Source organism: Pseudopipra pipra, chromosome 6 (assembly GCF_036250125.1).
Source record: "Pseudopipra pipra isolate bDixPip1 chromosome 6, bDixPip1.hap1, whole genome shotgun sequence".
Taxonomy (NCBI): Eukaryota; Metazoa; Chordata; class Aves; order Passeriformes; family Pipridae; genus Pseudopipra; species Pseudopipra pipra.
In genome coordinates this window covers 64723059-64743993 of record NC_087554.1, presented here as the reverse complement: position 1 = coordinate 64743993, position 20935 = coordinate 64723059, and the positions used below count along the sequence as shown (strand labels likewise).

Here is a 20935-nt window from a genome sequence, read left to right as displayed (position 1 = left end):
AGCAAGCTGGGCTGGTGGAAGGTGTCCCTGCCCATGGCAGGGGTGGCACTGGGGGGGCTTTAAGGTCCCTTCCAACCCAAACCAGTCTCTGATTCCATGAGGTGCCTGGAGGGAGGCAGAGAGCCAAGAAGGCAATTTTTTTTCAGAAAATATGGAGAGATTCTGGAGGTGCAGCTGTGGCACAGGGCAGAGGGACACGCTCCAGGTTGGCTCTCCAGAGGAAGGGGGTTTATGGAAGTGAAGGCCACCAGTAGGTGACAACAGGAACATCTCTGCTCTGGGATCTCCTCCTGAGCACCAGGACTGGTGGTTTCTGGGGCCGGGCACCTCTTGGCCCCTGTGGCAGCACAGCTCCATGAGGAATAAACCCCAGCAGGGAAAGGCTGGAAGCAGCATCCTCCCTCTGCCAGGCAGTGCCACCATTGCCACTGCAGAGGGAGTCTCCTCTCAGGGAATACTCAGCCCTCCCAGGCAGCAGAGGATGGACAGACCCAGAGCTCCTGCTGAGCCAGTTGTGTCCCGAGGATGCTGTTTGTGCCTGCTGTCCATGGGCCAGGCCAGGGCCTGTGGTCCCTCTGGGAATATCCAACACCTGGAACTGGGCTCTCTCCTCCAACAAGCCACAGAGAACCCTCTCACCTTGAGGAGGGGTCTCCCTCCTCCTGGACCATCTGCTCCTCAGTGGGTGCTGCTCTGAGGAAGCAGAGGAGAGTGTGGGAGAAGATAAAAGAGAAAAATTAAACCCTTCCTGAAAGTTTCATCAAAGGCCTGTTTGTGGTGCCGAGGGGGATGCTGGAATGCTGGAATGCTGCCTTACCTTCACACAAACTTCATTCCTAACCCCCACCTCATTATTTCCCAGCATCATCCCCGACTTTGGCAGCTCAGAGAGACGAGCTCATGATTTGCTTTCTTCTGTGCCTGATCAAAACACTAAACATGGGTGTTTATGTCCCTCACATCACCCTGAGTCTTCATGCAGGAAATTTAGCTTTGCTTGAGGGGGAAAAATAGTAATAAATAGTAATATTAGTCCTGTGATCCCTTCCCTATTCAGGACATGAAGCTTCTCAGACATTTCAGAGTCTCTGAAAACATTGAACAAAAAGCCTGAGATCAAATAACTCCAACAGGAGCCCTTTGGATGTTCTGAAAGCTGCACATGGCTGCTGCCATCATTAAATTGAGCCAGGATTTCATTAATGTCTTGGGAACAGGGATCCACTCCCCACCCTTTCACACAGTTTGAAAAGACTGTGGTTACCTTTGGATTTTTAAGAAGAAGTAATTTTGTTTACTCACAGGGAATAAAATTGCAGAATCTTATTCCACATGGGGCCATTTCTGTGATGTCAGTGGCTGGAACCTGATGGCCAGACACCCCAAAACCATGGCCAGGCATCCCAAACAGCCTGAGAGAGTTACAGATGTATCCACAAATCATGGAATCATGGAATGGTTTAGGTTGGAAGGGACCTCAAAGCCCACCCAGTGCCACCCCTGCCATGGGCAGGGACACCTCCCACCAGCCCATGTTGCTCCAAGCCCCGTCCAACCTGGCCTGGGACATTCCAGGGCTGGGAAGCCTCTGGGCTCTCTGGATTTGCTGACTGTCATTCCTGCTGGTGTTCCAAGCCTGCCTTGGGCAGTGGTTCCCAAACTCTGTGCTCTGAACATTTGTTCCTCCCCAGACTTTTGATTTCCTTTCTGGAAGAGCAGTTGTCAGGCCGGGCTTGTTTTGGTTTCCAAAAGCTGACACCAGAAGAACTTTCCCATTCTGTTTGATTGGAGTATAAATATGGATGTGTTCTGTCCTAAATATTTCATGGGCAAAAGCTGTATTTTTTAATGCTCACCTTAGTGGCACAGCAGTACTTCCCCCCCCTCCACTTCCCTGCCCAGGGGGCTTTGCACTGCTGGAAGTGCTAAAAGCACTTTGCTGAGCCCCTGCTCCCATGGGACAGGGCCTTCCACAGGGAAACATCCCTGGGACAGCTGGAGAGGGAATGTGAAAATGGATCTTTATAACCCAAGTCTCTGCTTGCTTCCTTCCTGTCTTCACCCAGCAAAGTCTCTCCTTTTCCCTGGATGAGGAGTGTTCCTGGTGAACAGCAGGCGATGAAACCTTCCCCTTCCATGTTCATTCCACGGGGCAGGACCTTGAATCACCCGAGCTCGTGCTCTCCCTGGATGCCAGAAGAGCTGTCAGGGAGGCCCAGCATCCCTGTGCATTATCCCTGAGGGAAAGAAAAGGGAAATCCTGGATTTGGATGGCACTTTGGAAGTGAGAGATGCCAAGGAAAGCCCCCGGGAGCTGGATTGGTCCCTGTCCTTCCCTGGAGCAGTGAGCACCTCAGAGGGTGCTGCTGGCAGGGATCTGCACTTCCCCACTCAGCCTCCTTGGGGAGCTTCCCAAAGCTGCCAGAGAAGAATCCAGGCCTGGGGATTCCCATCCCAACACCCTTCCTACCCGTGTTAACCCGGCCTAGGGCTGTGCTCTGCTTTGTGTGCCTGGAATGGAGCTTGGCACTGGGAAGGGCTGGATCCCCCTTTTCTCTGGGGCTGGGCTCTCTCCCCTGGTGCCTGGTGGCCTGGCTTGCTCCATGTGGATTGATGGTGTACCTGGAATGCTCACAGGAGGACACAGGAATGCTTCCCTGGGGAAGCAGCATCCACGTCCTGTGGTGCTCCAGGAGGATGCACAGACACCCAGGCTGGGTGGGACCTTCCCACCACAACATGGGATCCAGGCAATGGATCGTGGGAAAACTGTTTCTGCTGGGGAAAACATGGACTTCTCAAACTTCCCTTCTGGATAGAGCTGGGTCTGCTTTTTCCTTCCCAGCAGCTGCTCAGAAGTACCTTGAGCAGCTCCACAGATGGTGTTCACAGCTCCAGATGCTTCACATCAGGACGACTCAGTCCTGCCCAGGTTGAGCCCAGAGGGATGGAGCCTGAGCCCAGGATGTCATTCCAAGGCTGCCTTTCCCAGTGCCCTGACAATCCTGGGCCACTGAAAGGCAGCGATGTGGTGTCAGTGCTGCTGGAAACCCGCAGACATTTCTGTCAGTTCTGCAGGGCCGGGCACTTTGATCCTTTGTGCTCTCAGATTCCCACAGGGAGGCTCATTCCAGCACGAGGAAGAGCAAAAAATTGCTCCTTAAAGAAGAAAGGATGAGGGAAGATAAAGAACCTCAAAGCAGGAGCCATTGCTCGAGATCTGGAGAGGAACATGAAACTCCGAGGCAGAATCTGCTCTTCAAACCTCCGAAGGCTTTCCAGGGAGAGCACATTTATCTCCTGGACAATGGGGCTCCACCATTTCCCACCTCATGCCAGGGAAATATCCAACAAAAGCCACGGGCTTGAACAGGCACGCTTGTTGCTTCATGGTTTCAGATCTCTCCATGGGACCAGCAGGAAAACAGGGTCTATTGTGAGATCTCTGACACTGAAAGTTTTGTGCCACCTCAGGAAACTTTTTCAAATACTTTGTGCCCTCCAAGGGGATCTGGAAGTTCAGCGGCAGTTTGGAGATGACGCATTAGGAACTGGCCTCAAAGTCTTGTCTCTGTCAGTGGTTTTTAAGATTAATCCAAAGCCTGTAATGAATTCCTGTCTGTGCACTGCAGTTGGAGGGAATAAGGGAACGAACCCAATAACCAATCAAAGGCCCTGTGGGGGTGTGGGAGGACACCACGAGCACGACTACAAAGCTTTTCGTGTCTCTCTGATCATCCCTGGGTTGAATTGCTGCAAGAGGCACAAAGCTGTCCCTTGGCTGAGCACGAGGTGCCACCAGAGCAGACCCACAGACTGGTCTGTCCCTCCCCTGCTGCTGCAGGAGCCAGGTATTTCTGGGGCAGCCTCTTCCTCAGGAATTTCTTCCTGGAAAGGGTGGTCAGGCACTGGAAGGGGCAGGGATAGGTGGGATATTGGGAAGGAATTCCTGGCTGAGAAGGTGAGGAGGCCCTGGCACAGGTTGCCCAGAGAAGCTGTGGCTGCCCCTGGATCCCTGGAAGTGTCCAAGGCCAGGTTGGAGCAACCTGGGCTGGTGGAAGGTGTCCCTGCCCATGGCAGGGGTGGCTCTGGGTGGGCTTTGAGGTCCCTTCCATCCCAAACCAGTCTGGAATTCTATGATTCTTTCCCTGACTGCTTGACTGGATTCCTCCCACTGACACCAACACAAACCGTGTCAGTGCAAAGCTGGGGGTACAGAGGAAAATAAGATTTCCCAAATCTGAGCACTGATTTGTTTGAATAAATTGGTGTCTCTGACTTATTAAACCAACTTCTGAGAACCAGCTTGTTCTAAGAACTGGCCAGTGGCTCAGTGGCACTGAGCTGATGGAGCAGGGGGCAAATCCAATGTTGGACTGAGCCCCCAGCTGGAGTGATCCCTGTGGATACTCCAGGGGAAGCTGATCTTATTTTTTCAGTGATATATAACCAATTCTACTCCTTTTGTAACTATGAGCCTGCTTCTTCTTGCTTGCAAATTTACAGTTCTCTAGAATTATAATAAAATTCCCAATCCTACATGTACATATAAAATACAGCCTTCCTAGTGCACTACCCAGGTGTCAGGTAGTTGCTGCATAAATGAATTTAAAAAACATTTAATGAACCACTTGTATTTATAATTTGAACCAGAGAAAACCAGCAACAGCAGAGGTTTGGATCCCAACCAGCCCCACGCTCTGTGAGCAGGGCACACACCGTGCTGCTCCCCCAGACCTGCTCCCAAAACACAGCTCACCTGCAATCTGCATTTACAGCTCATCATTTCTGCAGGATGGGGGCAGACACTCATTTGATCAGTGGCATCTGAATTTCCCAGGGAGGCAGCTCCTTCGTTTCGCAGCGTTTATGGACTTTGCAGGGATAACAGGGGGGAAGCACTGAGTGACCCCTCATTGAAATCCGAGCAGGGATTTGAAATGTCAGGGTGGTTTGTGCTGAAACACAGGGAAAAAACCATGACATTTGGAACGACTGAGGCCATCACCATATTTCTGCCTTGGGCAAGTCAGGGTGAGCTTTCCATCCGTGGAGCCAAAGCAGCCTGAGCCCTGCTGGGAGAGCTGGGTGGGCACAGCATTGGCACCGGGAACTGGGAGAGGGGGGGCCAGGCTGGAGGAGTCCTGGAGCATCCTGCTCTAGTGGGAGGTGTCCCTGCACGTGGGAATCAGGTGATGATGGGTGAGATGTACACAGGGACATCAGGAGGGGACTGAATTATCACAGAATCACAGGGTGGGTTGGGTTGGAAGGGACCTTCCAGCCCCTCCAGTTCCAGCCCCTGCCATGGGTGGGACACTTTCCACTGGCCCAGGGAGAGTCTTCAGCCTGTGAAAGGGAACACTGGAAAAGCAGCAGTTTGGTTGAATGCTGGGAAGAGACAAATGATTTGTCCCTGCTTTGTTCCCAGGAGAGGATGGACAGTCCTGGATCAGCCCCTCGGTGCCGACAGCGCTTCCTGTGGAGATCAGAGCAATGAACAACTGGGCACTGCTGGAGCAGCAGGGAAACCTCCCCTGGGGGATGTGGAGGTGAGCATGTCACCAAGGGACAGGATTTAAAGAGAACCTGGCAGTAAATTGTCACTGGTGAATCCAAACCAGCATCAAATTCCATGGATTGTGGTTACAGAGGGAGGCACGGACAATAACAGTGGGAATGGTGGCCTGGAGGTAGTTTGGGCTGGAGCAGCCCCAGGTGTTGGGGAGTCCCCCTCCCTGTGCCCAGTGCATGGCCTGCAAGTCTCCAGAAGGGGGGGATTTTGTGTCTACTTTCTTTCTAAAAGAAGTTTAATTAATCACTGACTCCTCCTTTAATTAGAGATGCTGTTGCCATTGTCTGGACTACTCCTGGCTCTGCCTGAGGAATTATCCCTGTGTACACTCCCTGCCTTTAAACCATTATTAATGGCAGGATTTACACACCTCTCTCAATAACCCACTGCTTCTCAATCCTTTCACTCTCTGGACTTTGAAGGTTTGGCTCTGCTGAGCAGCCTAATAAAGGGGCACAGGGAGATGGAACTCACTCATTAATAATTTGTGATGGGCTCTGCTCAGCAGCCGAACACCGAGATCTGCAGAAAAGTTGTGAGACAGAATCCAAGCTGGCATTTGATTTAATCAGGAGCTGGGATGCTCCAGGGCATCCTGTGGAGAGACAAAGCCCAGGTGCTCCCATCTGCACGTGGGGTTGGGAAATACCCCCGTGAGAGCCCAGCTCCCTGCGAGCCCTCAGAGACACTGGGGATGGTGTGGGAGTGGGTTACAGCTGGCTGGCAATAGTAGGAGTTGCTTTCCTGATCCAAAAATCACATGGGTGGCCTTCTGTAGTCTGGCTGAAAAAACCTGGCTACCAGGGCCTGGGATCCAGTGGCATCAGAGCTGCTCAGGGACAGGGGATTGGGAAGGGATGTGGGGCTTCAGCTGGGCTTGGGAGACTGTGAGAGGCCATGGACAGAGGAATGGCTTCCCACTGCCAGAGGGCAGGGAGAGATGGGAGACTGGGAAGGAATTCCTGGCTGGGAGGGTGGGCAGGCCCTGGCCCAGGTTGCCCAGAGAAGCTGTGGCTGCCCCTGGATCCCTGGGAGTGTCCAAGGCCAGCTTGGAGCAATCTGGGCTGGTGGAAGGTGTCCCTGCCCATGGAGGGGGTGGAATAAGATGGTTTTTAAGGTCCCTCCCAACCCAAACCATTCCAGGATTCCATGATTCTGTTGAGGAAAGGCCAGTTTTCCTTGATGGACTTCTCTGTTTAATAGTAAAAATTTTTACATTCTTGTAATTAGTGGCCCAAACTTGTGTTTCAGAGTGAATCATTTAAGAGCTGACTATAACAAGTGTTTGCCTTCAGAATCTCATCTCAGCTGCCAGCTCTGGCTCCTCCATTCCCCAGCAGGATAATGACCCCAGAATTAGCAACCCTCCTGCTTGTGCAGTCCAGTCATTCACTCCCAGGCAATTACTCTCCACTGTGGATTCAGAAGGAGAAGAATACAAATGGAATGTGTGACCTGAAGGGCAGAGGGGAAGGAGTGTGTTTGTTTTATGTTAAAAGCAAAGAGCTCCCAGTCCTCCTGGCAGCTGTGCCTGGAGAGGATGTGCATCCCAACAGCACCATCATGGCCTGGCATCTCTCCCCCAGTCCTGCTCTGTCTGTTCTCTGGAAATCCTGGGCTGCCTGGAGCAGCCTGGAATTAAACATTATTCAGATATTGGGAAGGAATTGCTGGCTGGGAGGGTGGGGAGGCCCTGGCACAGGGTGCCCAGAGAAGCTGTGGCTGCCCCTGGATCCCTGGGAGTGTCCAAGGCCAGGTTGGAGCAACCTGGGCTGGTGGAAGGTGTCCCTGCCCATGACAGGGGTGGCACTGGATGGGCTTTGAGGTCCCTTCCAACCCAAACCATTCCAGGATTCCATGAGTGCACACAACCCAAATTTTGCAAGGTTTCATTGTGTTAATGAGCACTGAGATAATTGGCCTGGATTTTCAATGCCCAGTGTAAATCCCCAGGGATTCTGGCAGGGGTTTTGTGCCAGCCTCCCACAGGCCCCGGGGGCAGCAGGGACAGCCATGATCCCTGGGGTGGGGTGTCATGGCCTGGGCTCTTTCACAGGAAGGAATTTTGGGAAGTGATGATGGCCTGGGGCACATGGAGAGGTGCAGTCCCCATGGATCAGCTCAGTCTGCTCTGTGCTGACCAAACCAAGGTCTGAGCTCTGCTCAAGACCTGGTTCTTCCCTTTAGACACCTGGAAAAGGGGCTGGGGCTGTGTCTGCCTCACTCCTGGGTTTGTCCCAGCCACGGGAGCTGCCTGTGCTCCAGGGATGGCACAGGGATGTGGGTGCACAGCAGGGGCTCTTTCATATTCCCAAATCCATTAGCATAGTGCCTTAGGATTCCTGTCAGCTTCCTGTGGAAAGACCCAGAAACTGCAGCAGGGCCAGGACACTGCTTTCCCTCTGTCTCACAGAATCCCAGAGTGGTTTGGGTTGGAAGGGACCTTAAATCCCATCCAGTGCCACCCCTGCCACGGGCAGGGACACCTTCCACTGGCCCAGGTTGCTCCAACCTGGCCTTGGACACTTCCAGGGATCCAGGGGCAGCCTTCTCTGGGCAACCTGTGCCCACCTTCACAGGAAAAATGTGTTTTCTTGTGTTCAGACAGAATTTTATAGTGTTTAATTTGTGCCTCTGTCCTGTCAGTGCTGAGAGAATCCTGGTTCCATCCCTGTCATTCCCTCCCCTCAGGAATTCATCCACATGGATAAGATCCTCTCCTATTAAAATGAAATTGTGGCTTGCAGAGTGCACTGTCCTGGGGCAGGGAGTTCTGTAATGAACTGCAGAGCCACAGTGACACAGAGTGCTCCCTCTGCTTCAAAAACCCACCATGTACCACATTTTTGGGGGCATTTTTCTCTTTCTGCCAGAAATATCTTTGATGGTGAGACTGAGCCAGGAAAGGTTCATGTGCTGGGGCGACAGGGCAGGGTGTGGGAGGAGATGAACAGGGACTAAAATGGTGAACAATCCTGAAAAATCACTTTTTTAATTGTCAAACCCAAGGTAAGTCCTTTTTCCTGTTCGTGGCAAGAGGAAGATGAGCCCTTAAATTCTGCAGGGTTGTGCTTTGGGCACATCAGGGGCAATTTTGCTGCTCATGTGTGTCCTACACTGAAGGTCATCAGAACAATTCTGTGCTTGATCCTCCTGCTGCTGGAACAGGGAGGTGTCCAGGCTGGGCTGAACTCTGTGCTTACAGCAGTGTCCAGCACAAGCAGGAAAATGTCAGTTCTCCAGGAATAAGAGAACAGCTGGGGAGGGCACAGCTCTAACTGGTGCTCTGAGTAAACCCAGGAATTTTGCTTTTGTCCTTGTGGAAAGGACTGACTCCTCGATAAGTGTCAGGGGGAGAAATGTGTTGTCAAATCAGCTGCAGGGGGTAAAAGGAACGGAACACGGATCCTCTGAAGCTGTGGTGTGGATCTGTCACTCTCTGGGATTGTTGGGGAAGTTTGGGAAGTGAAATATGGACATTGCCTGCCCTGGGCACAGAGGGAGGGGTGGGAGGGGGATGTGATGCTCTGAACAGACCAGAGGGATTCCAGGATACAGTGGGACAAGGTACCACACTCTGGCAGTGGGAAGCCATTCCCTGTGTGCTGTCCCTCCAGCCCTTGTCCCCAGTCCCTCTCCAGCTCTCCTGGAGCCCCTTTAGGCCCTGCAAGGGGCTCTCAGGTCTCCCTGGATCCTTCTCTTCTCCAGGTGAACCCCCCCAGCTCTCCCAGCCTGGCTCCAGAGCAGAGGGGCTCCAGCCCTTGGAGCATCTCCACGGCCTCTGGACTCACTCCACCAGCTCCAGTTTTCCTCCCTGCTGGGTTTAAGGCACCAGTGGAATTGTGAGGGGAGCAAATGAAGGGAGAACAGATGTTGTGTTATCTTAGCTGGGAGTTACTGAACCCACTGAACCAGTGTCTGTGCATTTGTGTGCAGGGAGGCCAGTCCAGGGTTTAATGAGGGAATGAGTTCCTGGCTGAGGACTCAGGAGTCACCTGAGCTTGTGGGCACTGTGTCTGCAGGTTTATTCCATAACTCCAGGGGAGCTCCAGGTTTCTGACCCTTGTAGGTCTGTTCTGTTACTCACTAGGGAAGGACAAGGACCTGATCCTGACTGAGCAGTGCCACTGGAATAGCTAAATCCAGTCTCCCTGTGGTGCTGAGGAGCCTGTCTGACTCCACAAGGAATTCTGTTTAAAAATAGGGACTCTGTTTCCTGGAGCTGCTTCATCTCAGGTCTGTGTCACTCGTCAGCAGTGACCCTGAGCACAGGTCCATTGCCCTGCACCCCAGGAGGCTTCTGGGGGTAAAACACAGCCTCCTGCCCCCTCTCCCTTCCCACTTTAGCCCCAGTGCTATCTCAATCCCAGGCATTTGGGGAGCCCCTCTGAGAGCTGCCTTCTCCCAGGACCATCAGCCCCACTCCAAGTGCTCCTTCCTCTGCTTCACACAGGAAAAGAATTCTTTTTGTAGGAGTGGGGCTCTTTTCCCTGCACAGCACTTTGACCCAGGGATGCTCCTGCAATCCATCCTCCCCTGTCCTGCACTGCTTTGGGCCCTGCCTGTGCAGAGCAGCTCCCAAATGGCTCCAGGTTTGTTCAGGACTGTTCATTTCCCACAGAGCAAACGCATCTTTGGGCTGCAGCTGCACTTGGTGTAGAATAAAGGCAGTGTTGCCTGGAATCATAAATCTCTGTGAGACAGAGCAGAGGCACAAAAGGTGTTTGAGTGCTTTGCTCTGTGTGTCAGTGATGGAGAGGCCTTGGCTTCCTTTGCCACCTCTCTCAGGGCAGAAGACTCTTCCCTATTTTCCTCCCAGACAGAGTGTAAGACATTGCCTGCTGCAAACCACCAGTGGCTTTGAGCTGAAGGAGGGCAGGGATAGATGGGATATTGGGAAGAAATCCTTCCCCATGAGGGGGGGGAGGCCCTGGCACAAGTTGCCCAGAGAAGCTGTGGCTGCCCCTGGATCCCTGGAAGTGTCCAAGGCCAGGTTGGACGGGGCTTGGAGCAACCTGGGCTGGTGGAAGGTGTCCCTGCCCATGGCAGGGGGTGGAAGGAGACAAGATTTAAGGTCCCTTCCAACCCAAGGGCTGACTCAGTGCCCGAGTTTCAGTGGCACATCCCTACACGTGTCAAAACAAGCCCAAATGCACCAGGACTGCTCCAAATGCTCCTTCTGGCTGGGCAGCTGGAAAATTAAACTGCAGAAGCTGAAGGACTGGAGATTTGAAGCCTGCCCATCCTCACCTCCACGGAAAACCCTGGAGTTGATCCCTGTGCCCTGCAGAGGGAGGGGTGGGAGGGTGGCTGGGCTGGCCCTGACCCAGGAGGGCCAAGGCAGAGCAGCAGGGGAGGGGCTGATGGAGGTGCTGCACAGTCAGGAGTGTCCCACCCGCCCATCCTTGTTCCCATATTCCTGTCAGCTGCACTGGAGTGTTTCTTCCCTTATTTGGGGCAATGACACTTGTTGGACATGGAGGGAAACATCTGCCATTCCCGTTCGGATCAGCTGCTGCTCACCCTCAGCTTTAAACACCTTCCAGAGCTGTTTGCTCTTCCCATCTCCCTGCTCCAGCTGAATTATTGAACAACCTGTCACACAGTTTCACACATGTGTTTGGCCTTAATTAAGGAAGAGGAGTTTTTTAATTGATTTTCATATTCCATTACAAGTACAAAGCATTTCCAGCAGCCTGGCACGGGCAGTCTGGCACGGGAGGAGCTCAGGCTCTCAGTCATTGGCTGTTCTTCCAGCCAGGATCCCCAAGGAAATGAGATGTCTGGGAAAATGCTGTTTGTCCTGGTTAATAAATGTTGAACCTTGTGGATGTTGCAGCCAAAGTTGAGCAGGAGATGAAGGACCAAATGTGGAGTTCTGGCAGGGTGTGGGTTGGCTGTGTTCTGGAGATATTGGAGTTCCTCTGCCCACAGCAGGACTTGGTCGTAGATCCTGCCTTTTTCCTCTCTGAGATCCTGCTCTGCACAACCCACTCCCAAAATTGGTGCCCAGAGAAGCTGTGGCTGCCCCTGGATCCCTGGAAGTGTCCAAGGCCAGGCTGGAGCAACCTGGGCTAGTGGGAGGAGTCTCTGCCCATGGCAGGGGGTGGCACTGGATGGGCTTTGAGGTCCCTTCCAACCCAAACCAGTCTGGGATCCCATGATTTTATGAAAACAATGTTTTGTATTTTAGTGCTGAAGACCTAAATTAGCCTCTGTTTAATGAAAACCCAAAATTCAGTGCCAGCCTTGATAAGGCTCAGTTTAATGCCCCCAGTCGTGCCCTTTCCCAGCACAGACCTGCCTGAGTGCCTGTGGATTTTCCAAGAAGTATTTTTCAGTAGCCAGCAGTTGGTTTGGAAGTGTTTGGGAACTTCCTCCTCTTCCAACAACGTGTTAACACACAGGAAAATACTGAGAGAAGGTGCTTGATGGGTTGTAGTTCCTCCCAGCTGCTGCATGGAAAACAAAGCTTTTTCATTGGATATTAGGAAATTGTTCTTCCTGGAAAGGGCTGTCCAGCCCTGGAGGGTGCCAGCCATGCTCAGTGACCCCACAAACACAGCAGGGGCTCATCCCGTTCCCTCCTGGCTGTCAGAGGATCATCAAGCAGCAGGGGCTCATCCCATTCCCGCTTGGCTGTCAGGGGATTATCTTTGCTTGAGCAAGAAACCCTTTCTTCTTGTCACATTTAGGGCACAGGCAGTGGGTTTGCAGGCAGCAAAGTCCCCTAATGTGCTGCTGGGAGTGAGTCATTCACATCACCAGCAGCTTCCCTCAATCCACGTGGAATGGGGCTGTACAGGAATTTCCATATCGTGCAGCCCACTGCTGGGACACTGCACAGGAGCAGGAGGTGCTTCCCTGTCCCCCTGGAGGAGCCCCAACCCCACCCAACACCTACATTTTGGGTCTCACAACACCCTTCCCACGGGCAGTTTGCTTTCACTCCCTGTTCATGATTTAAGGACAGTGTGTAAATAAACTGTTCAGCCAATAAACACCTGGGGTTCCTTTTATTAGAAGAAACCAAACAAATGAACACCCCGAATCAAGGGGAATCGATTGGCTGCTGTAATCCTTACAGAGCAAGAGAGGTGGTTTGGAAGGTTTAAAATTCATTGAAATCCCTGCAGTCCTGGCAAAGGATTTATTTCCTCATTAATGAACATTGTTTACACTGCTGGTCCCCGGCTCTGAATGACCAAAGCACTCAGGAAGAGCAGGATTTAAATCACTCATGCTTTAAGGTCATGGAAACCTTGTCCCAAGGTAAAAAAAAAAAAAAAAGCAGAGGCTTCATCTCCCTTGGTCCCTGTAAGTCTGGATCAGGCCCCCCTTGATGGTTTGTATCCTGGTGGGATTTTCCCAGTTAACAGGGTTCATCTCCAGGCTCTCTGTTCCATGGGATACGTTGCAGTGCTGTGTGGAAGATTAATCCTGTTACCCTGTAATCAACACAGGGGAATCAGGCAGGTCTGAGCTTTACAGCTCCAAAATGGACCCTGTGTCTTGTAGCACCTTTATCAAAATTCTTGCAATAACCTTTAAGGCTTTCCCAGCAGCCAGGGAGGGTTTGTGCCATTTAAAGCTTCTCTGCAGTGGCTGAGCCATCAACACAAAGCCCAGAGCACACAGAGCTCCCTGAGCACAAACCAGGCTGTAAAGGTCCAGGGTCGATAATCATGGAATCCTGGGATGGTTTGGGATGGAAGGACCTTAAAACCCATCCAGTGCCACCTCCTACCATGGGCAGGGACACCTTCCACTAGCCCAGGTTGCTCCCAAGCCCCATCCAACCTGGCCTTGGACACTTCCAGGGATCCAGGGGCAGCCACAGCTTCTCTGGGCAACCTGGGCCAGCCCAATTCCATCCCAATCTCCCATCTGTCCCTGCCCTCTGGCAGTGGGAAGCCATTCCCTGTGTCCTGTCCCTCCATCCCTTGTCCCCAGTCCCTCTCCAGCTCTCCTGGAGCCCCTTTAGGCCCTGCCAGGGGCTCTCAGCTCTCCCTGGATCCCTCTCTCCTCCAGGTGAACCCCCCCAGCTCTCCCAGCCCCTCAGGCAGAGGGATCTGGGCAGCCTTAGGCAATATTAATGTGTGAACTAATTAGTGCCAGGATTTAAGGGTGTCTTTCATGTTGTGCAAAGAAGACACGAGGTCCCTGACACGGAGAAGGGGAACACAATGGGATAATTGGATTAGGAACTGGTGCCGTGGCCAGCCCAGCTCAGCTCCCACAGATCACACACAGAGGAGCCAAACTGAGCCAAGACAAAAGATCAGCCTTCCCCAGCTAATGAGGAACGAGATCCAAAGGGTTTGGTTTCCTAAAGTGCATCCATTAAAAAGTTCAAATGAGAGCTGCACAGTTGGATGGAGGAGGAAAAGGCTGGGAGAGCTTTTGTGCAGGGGATGCAGAGGGAAAGCACTGAGAGCACAGATCTTTGGGAAAGAGTTCGGAAGAGTGTCCTCAGAAAGGGCATTGCCTGAAAATGGGAATAGTTTCTGAGAGACTCAGATCCTCCAAGACTGACAGAGGATCCCTGTTCACTCCAAAAATGTCAGGAAGGTTTGAGTTCAGAACTGACTTTCCATCTGGAGAAACACAGTAACAGTGAGATCCCTGGGAATGTTTGCCTTGCTCCCAAAGGTGTGGTAATTCCTTGGCTCCTGAAAGCATGGAATGGGCTGGGTTTCTGGAAGGCTGCAGCAAATGAGGTGGTGGAGTCACCATCCCTGGAAGTGTTCCAAAAACAGGGATGTGGCACCTGAGAACGTGGTGAACACGCCGTGCTGGGGCAATGGTTGGACTTGGTGAGCTCAGAGCTCAATCTTGGTGATTCTGTGATCAGTGCAATGGCAAATCCTGCCCAAAAAGCAGCATTTTCATCCTCTCTGATGCTGATTGTCATGGTCACACACCCCCACCAGCTCTGCCTGTGTCCATCCCTTCCCACAACTGCTCTGCCAACAGGGAGTTTAGACAAGGAGAGCCTGGATCCCCCTGCTCACATGTCCAAGGCTTCCTTTGCCTTAGAACAGCCAGAGCTGAGCTTTTATCTGTCACCTTCCTGTCCAAGGTCACCTTTTGCTGCTCAGGTCACCCTGAGGTTCCCTCCTGAGCTTCCACAGCCCCGTGGATCCCATCTGTCGGTGTCAGTGATCCATTAACCCCAGCCTGGCAGTGCTGGGAAGCAGCAGGAATGTGCAGGGGGCACCAGGGACTCAGTGCCACTGACTGCTGGCCTGGTGCCAGTCAGGGGGCAGGAGGGGCACAGAAATGAGAAGTGCTCCATCTGCCTTTATCACCCCAGTCCTCTGTGCTCCGTCGTTAAAGGATGGGCAGCAAGCCCTGGCAAGGAGGGAAAACCCTTCCTTTGCTCTGAGCAGTTTGTGATGGTTCCCTGGGTTTGAATCTCACAGCCACCCCAGGTTCCCTCCCCAGGACTGAGCTGGAATTGTAACCAGCATCCATTCATGGGACAGTTGCCAGTGGCTGCTGTCATGGGCAGGGGTGGGAGCTCTGAAATGTCAACTTGTCCCTTGGAAAGGCTTGAAAGCCAGGGAATGTGGGACCACAGATGCTTCCTGAGTCAGCTGTGGTGGGAGAGCAGCCACAGCCAGGAGCTGCCCACCAAGGCCCTGTCCACTCTGGTGCCTTGTCTCTTCCTCCTCCCCAGATTTTGTGTCTTAGAAAATGCTTAAAATGCACATAAATTACTCTTTTGGCAAAGTCTGACTAACCTGAGCCAAGGGAGTAAGGCACAACAGGAAAGGATGGGATAACAGCCTTACCCAAACTTTGCTACTTTATACAGAACCAAATGCTAATAATTTTGGATCCCAAAATCTCATTTTTTGATATGAACAACGTCTACTGAAAAATGAGAAGCCATAAGATGGGATCAGCTCCTGATTCTGACATCCCTCACCAGCAATCTTTATATTTTCCTTTCTTTTAGCACCCCCTTGTCTGACATTTTCATCCAGATGGGTTTCACCTAAATCAGGCCTTTTGGCTCAGCACAGTCCCTGCCTCACCTGATTTCCTTAGGGAGCCTTTTGGCCTGTAAGAGGTGCTTTCAAAGGTTTTCCTCCCTGATCAAGGTTCCTGCTCTCTCCTGCCAAGTGCTGGTTTATTTTATGGACTCCCATGGGAATGGGTTGGAGTGCTCAGGAGCCACCACAGCCCCGTGTGCAGTGTGTGTGTGATCAGGGGGGTCACTGCAATGGGAGCTGGAAACTCAATTTAGGCTGGAAATTTTGGCTGATTAAGCCCCCCAGAGTTCTGCAGACTTTTGTCCTGGTGGATCTGATTCCCATTCCTTCCATGGCACTGATCCCACTGAGCTGTAGGAAAGTCAGAAGACACATTTCACTGCCCTCTGTGCACTTCCCACCATCAGCAGCCAACTCCAAAGGTAGAATCCCAGAGTCATTAAAGGTGGAAAAGCCCTCCCAGCCCTTGGATCCCCCTGTGCCCGATGCCCCCCTTGTCCCCCAGCCCAGAGCACTGAGTGCCACGGCCAGGCCTTCCTGGGACACCTCCAGGGCTGGGCACTCCAAACCTCCCTGGGCAGCCCCTGCCAAGGCCTCACCACCCTTTCCAGGCAGAAATTCCTCCTCCTGTCCCACCTGAGCCTCCCCTGGCACAGCTGGAGGCCGTTCCCTCTCCTCCTGTCCCTTGTTCCCTGGGAGCAGAGCCCGACCCCCCCCGGCTCCCCCCTCCTGTCAGGGGGTTGCAGAGCCAGAAGGTCCCCCCTGAGCCTCCTTTGCTCCAGGCTGAGCCCCCCCAGCTCCCTCAGCCCCTCCTGCTGCTCCAGCCCCTTCCCAGCTCCCTTCCCTTCCCTGCACATGCTCCAGACCCTCGTGTCTCTCTTGTCTGAGACCCCAGAAGTGCCCCCAGGGCTGGAGGTGCCCCAGCAGTGCCAGCACAGGGACAGTCCCTGCCCTAGGCCTGTGCCCACACTATTTTTGATAGAAACATTTTCCTGCCCCTTTTCTCTCTCTTTTAGTTGCAATTCCTCCTCCTCTACCAACACAGCAATTTCTTCCCCAAGTTCAGCACAGTGATGTGGGAGCTGACAGATTTTCATGTTAAATGTTCTTACAGGTCCCACGTAGCAGATTAAGATCTGTTGAGTCTCTCTGCAGGTAACTCATTTCAAATCACTGGCAAAAATTGGCTTTAAAGGTGTTTTCTTACTGATTTGGATGGTTTTAAATTGAGTTCTCAGATAAGAAGTGATCATCCCACTGGATACAGGTTGGAGAGGAGTCCCAGCATCTCCTTTACCACAGTCAAAGCTTCAGAGAGTCAGTGACCTTTTGGGTTTGACCAAAAAAACCTGTATTTACAGTCTATTTCTATTTTGATCCAAAGGGATAACAAATGGCCTCAAATAATATTTCCAAATACTGGAATGGATTACAAACCCCGTGGAGTTGGGAATATGCACGTTCCTCTGTGTCATTGAGGATTTGGAGAGGTTAAAATAAATATTATCACTTCTTATTAGACAGCTTTTGCTTCCTCAGATTAACACCAGAGATAAGGCAGGTGTATATTTATTACAAATTGACAGGACATTTATTTCTGTTCCCAGTGGCAGAAATCCATTAGAAGCAAACAAATTCCTTGCCCTTATCAGGGTGCTTTGTGTTGTCTGTGTTTGGAGATAAAGCTGCCCCATTTGTCACAGGGAGATGGTGCTGCCTCTGGAGCTCCAGTGCCCACAGGGCTGGGAATGCACCAGGAACACCTCTGGCCTGAGGGGCTGGGGATCAAGGTTTCTTTTAGGCTTTTCTTTCACGTGTTTGTAAAACAGACTCATGGAATTGTTAAGGCTGGAAAAGACCTTTAAGTCCAGCTCTCCACCAGCACCACCACGTTCACCACTAAACCACATCCCCCAGTGCCACATCCCCACGGTTTCTGGGCACTTCCCGGGATGGGGACTGCACCACTGTGCTCACCAGGTTGCTGTACAGCCTTCTCCATGATTATTTTTTCCTCCTGTCCCACCTGAGCCTCCCCTGGCACAGCTGGAGGCCGTTCCCTCTCCTCCTGTCCCTTGTTCCCTGGGAGCAGAGCCCGACCCCCCCCGGCTCCCCCCTCCTGTCAGGGACTTGCAGAGCCAGAAGGTCCCCCCTGAGCCTCCTTTGCTCCAGGCTGAGCCCCCCCAGCTCCCTCAGCCCCTCCTGCTGCTCCAGACTCTTTCCCAGCTCGAGTTTTGTGGGAGTTGGAGCTCTCAGAACTGCTCTCCCAGCGGGGTCAGAGGGTCCTGCTCAGTGAGTCACACGGGGACTGTGCTGCTCATTAGGGACACTCTGGCTCAGTCACTGCTGCTGCAGCCCCTTGAAGCTGCTCTGGTTCTATCTGTGAATAACCCATGAGACTCCCAGCACTCAGAGCTTTCCCCAGAGCCCTGCAGTCAATTTGCTGCCCTTATTTCACCCAGTGAATGTGATATTCCTGTCAAAACCACTGAGAGATGCTTCCCCCTGTTAAATTGCTTCCCTCAGCCTGCCTGGGGCTCACATGTGACACAAGGACTAGAGAAGGGCTTCCAAGACACAATGTTTATTCCCAGGCAGGGCAGTGGCCATGAGAGAGCAGGACAAAGGAGTGACCCCTGCAGGGGGCAGAGATCCAGGGCACAGCGAGGACTTTCCTCCTGGATCCACGACACCTGCAGGTCTGTTCCAAGGGCTCCCAAACGGGAATGACTGGCACAGCAGTTGTGTGTTTGTTCCTGCTCAGCTCCTGGTGCCATCCCACAACTCTCAAATGGGAATGATTGGCACAGCAGTTGTGTGTTTGTTCCTGGTGCCATCCCACAGCTCCCAAACGGGAATGACTGGCACAGCAGTTGTGTGTTTGTTCCTGCTCAGCTCCTGGTGCCATCCCAGGGCACTGCTCACCATGGAGTTTGTATCAGTCTGACCTGGGGGTTGTGCTGGGAGAGGAGCTGAACTCTGAAACAATTTCTCACCCAGTGCTCAAAAGGGGAAAAGCCCAAAATAAAATAAACTGGGGATCAAGCTCAGAGGGTCCAGCAGAGCCATGGAATTACAGAACACCTTGGGTGGGAAGGGACCTCAAAGCCCATCCAGTGCCACCCCTGCCATGAGCAGGGACACCTTCCACTGGCCCAAGTTGCTCCAATCTGGCCTTGGACACTTCCAGGGATCCAGGGGCAGCCACAGCTTCTCTGAGAATTCTATCCCAGGGCCTCCCCACCCTCCCAGCCAGGAACTGAGACATCCTTTGATATCTCTGGTCCTCCCCCTGCCTTGGACTGGAGAAAGGGTTAAATATCCTTTTGTTTCTTTGCCTCTGTACATTCCCAGATAACTTGTTGATTCTGGCTGACAGGGCTGAGTTATTTCCAGCCCTTAATAAATGAGCTAATTTGGGAGTTATTAACAGTTAACAAATTTCATTCTGTACTTGCAAAACCCTCCGAAGCCCTTCAGGAAATAAATTCCTCACAGAGTCTGAACTGCAGAGGTGCTGAAAGAGATAATTACACACTGAGCTAATTATTGGCTTTGGCCTGTGTTTGAAGAATTACGTCCAGACCATGATATGGAGAGTGGTGATGCTCAAGGGCTCCCAGCAGGAAATCTCCTGAGTGTCCTGTGGTCCCTCCTGGTCAGGAATATGGTTTGGAGGGGCTGTAATGGGATAATGCCATGATCCAGCTGTACATGGGCACTGGCTGCTTTTACTTAGTTGGTTTCTATGTCTTTCCTTCTCAGAGTGGCTCATTGTCAGCTGCCACCACTTCCCAGATTCCCAAACTGCTCTGAGTTATTTGGGATGCAACTACAGAAGCCCTGAGAGTCTGAGAGATCTCCAAGGTAAGGACAAAAATGAGACATTTGTGTTCTCACGGCCCAGCTGAGCTCCCTCAGGACACTGCAGTGCCCCCTCAGGGAGCTCCTGTGCTCCCAGCTCCCTGTGCTCCTGGAATTCCAGGGCACTCTCATCCCCCTTCATGCAGCCCCACTGTCAGTCTGCCTTCCCTTCCCAAACCTTCCCTTCCCAAACCTTCCCAAATCCTTCTTCCCTTCTCCCTGACTCCTGGACCCGCTCTCACGGTCCCTGTTTGATCTTTACTCACTCCTGGACTTACCCAGTTTCTTCTGGTCTCTGATGCACTTTGTGGGATTATTCTTCAGTTTCTCCTTTCTTTGGGATTCCCTGGTTTCCTTAATTACATTTATCCTGGTCCTTCCATGCAGCTTTCCTGGTGGTCTCTATCTCCATTCTTTATTCCTTCCCTTGCACACACACATTTCCCCCAAAACTCTCTTTTAGGCTCCTGGTTGTTCATGAACCTGCAGCCCTTGGCTCTAAAGGATTTCCAGGCCAGGTTGGACGGGGCTTGGAGCAACTTGGGATGGTGGGAAGTGTCCCTGCCCATGGCAGGGGGTGGAATGGGATGGGCTTTAAGGTCCCTTCCAACCCAAACCATTGAGTTTTTATCTGGGGGGGCAGGAGGGATGTGGGGCTGGGGCTCCATGAGGTCCACGATTTTCCAGGGAATTGAGCTTTTCCATTGCATTGAATTCCACAGTCTTGGGCCCCTGAAGACTTGAAAAAAGACCTGAAGTTTCTGACTGGCATTGAACCAGACAGATGGGAGATGATGCTGTGGAAGAGGAGGCCTTGCTCCACTTGACCTGCAAGAGGTAGGAAAAGCTCATGTATAAGAAACTTCCTCAGAAAACAGCCTGAAAGGGGTTTACTTGGAATAACTGGGATCCACAAGTCAACTTTAAACCTCAGGGGATGTACAGAATATGAAAAAACAAGGCATCACAGTGTCTTTCATTTCTAAGGGTATAATAAAAGCTTTGTGGCCTTTGTGCTCAACAGGAGGAGGCTTTAAGGACACTGAATTTGTCAGGGCACCAAAGGAGGTCAGCAAAGCTCATCTCCCACCCTGTGCCACAGGACAGAGCCCTCGTGGGGGTTAAAGTATATTGCATGTGTTTCTCCCAAAAATATAAGGATCCAGTGGTGGTTGGTAAAACCTTAATCACAGTTTATGACAGACAACAGAATTCTCCTCCTTCACCCTCAAATTACTCCTGTCAAATTCTCCATCCCAGAGACAGGAATGAACAGGGATGGAATTCAGCTCCTACAAAGCAGCCCTGCAGGCCATGGATTGTCTGAGCCCTTATGAGTTATTTAATAACAGAGAGATGGTTTGGTTGGCAGGAGATGGTTCTGCCACTGATAAAGGGAGAGAAAAGTAAAATATTTCCCGTTTGCCACTGCAGCTTCGCAGCAGTTTTTTCCATGGGTTTCTTTCCCCTGGAAATGTCCTCTAAAAGTGTGAGC

The 20935-nt window shown here is 52.1% G+C and overlaps 1 long non-coding RNA gene across 1 annotated transcript in view; it reads left to right on the top strand.

The window, feature by feature from the left end:
• The window catches only part of LOC135416512 (uncharacterized), a 57165-nt gene extending 36701 nt beyond the window's left edge, over window positions 1-20464 (top strand). The window contains exons 4-6 of the long non-coding RNA XR_010431609.1: window positions 5432-5552; window positions 19342-19443; window positions 20163-20464. This is a non-coding gene — a long non-coding RNA (uncharacterized LOC135416512). The remainder of the gene's footprint in view (window positions 1-5431; window positions 5553-19341; window positions 19444-20162) is intronic.
• Window positions 20465-20935: the final 471 nt, after the last annotated feature.